The sequence below is a fragment of the Syngnathus floridae genome, chromosome 10 (genome assembly GCF_059516105.1).
Source record: "Syngnathus floridae isolate MCC-2025c chromosome 10, RoL_Sflo_1.0, whole genome shotgun sequence".
NCBI classification, from domain to species: Eukaryota; Metazoa; Chordata; class Actinopteri; order Syngnathiformes; family Syngnathidae; genus Syngnathus; species Syngnathus floridae.
Window position 1 is genome coordinate 14,572,068 of NC_142422.1, and position 1,586 is coordinate 14,573,653.

Below are 1,586 nucleotides of genomic sequence, written 5' to 3' on the forward strand. Positions count from 1 at the left end.
TGTGACTATAATAAGACACACTCGACTCCGTGCGTGGCGTTTGTGATGACGTACTTTATTTTCTCTCAGACACGTACCACCTCTTAACATCCCGCATGGAGCAACACTCGATGGACGCGTCCTTAGTTCCAACAGTGGGGACTGGTGGTTGTGTTGAGGTGGGGCAAACCTCAGCAAACAGACAGTTCGAATGAACCAATCAGTTAAGAGCATAAGTGCCGTTGGGGAAATTAATCCACGTCTCCTACTGAAATAAATGCTTCTTCCACTGCCGTTGTCGATCGGGTCTTTAGTAATGACTCAACGTGTTTCTAGTTATTCAAAACGGAGTTTAAAGCTGAAGTAAACTAACTCTCGCGCGCCTTTTTGTGACGTTGCACACGAAGGATACACCAGATCACGTCAACGAATTTCATTTCGTTGCTATATGGTTCTAGCTCGGCTATTGACAACGTGCGGCCCGCGGGCCACATCCGGCCCATGGAGCCGTTTAATCCGGCCCGTTTAACCTGAATAAATTGTATTATTAAACTTTTTAAAAATTATTTTCCCTGCAATGACTGCGTTTCCCCAGTAGATGGAGAACCGCCCGCCCACGCATTTACTCCCGGAAGCCGTGTCAAAAAGCTCGGTGCACACTCACAAGTGCGTGGACGTACTCAGTAGTACGGACCCGGCGCACTCCGCGCTCCATTTCTATCAGTGCCGAATTTTGAGTGTGGGCTGTGACGTTAGCTTTCTCGTAATTCGCGCGCTGAGCTTTCAGATACAGTTTTACGCTAAAGCCACCCACAAATCTTCCTCTGGAATCCTTCCATTAAAATGAGTGGCACAGAAAAGAAAGGTGGACACTGAGTGCCGAGTGTTTAAAAAAGAATGGACAACAAAATGTGTTTTTGCTTGAGTCCGATCAATGCCGGTTTGTCTGATATGCCAAGAAACAGTTGCAGTATTCAAGGAGTACAATATTAGCCGTCATTTTGCTACGAAGCATACTAACTACGCTAGCAGTCAACACAAAAACGGGCGGCTACAGCGGAGAGGTTGACAGCTAATTTGAAGACTCAGCAAAACTTTTTCACCGACAAACTGCGGATCAAAAGTCAAGTGTGGTATATGGTTTTAGTTGCTTCGCTGGTCTCCAAAAAACACTCGGTGGTCGGTGGCTGTTTCCAGACAAATAAGCACTTCAGGGACCACGGCTGATTGGGAAAAGATTTTATTCAACCGATGTCAAAGTGAAGTCTTTCCAAAAAGTTGAGTGGCCCAAGGCATGGATGTAAAAAAGCCCCCCAACCCCTGTCAGGCCCATATCTTTTATACCTGGCAAGGAGCTGATGTCATGGCTTTGTGTACCAGCTGCGGTTTTCAATCTACTAGTTTACTTCAGTCCTAAAAAGGAGATCTTGACCAGCGCTGTTGGTGATGTACGACAACAGCCACTTTACCTTATTATAGGATTGCACACATTGCTGAAACTGAATTCTTCCTGACCAGCAAATATAGAATAGAATCGTATCACTGACGCCAGGTGGACATTCTAAGGCCACCTACGGGAATAGAGAGGGAATTCCAAATTACACTTC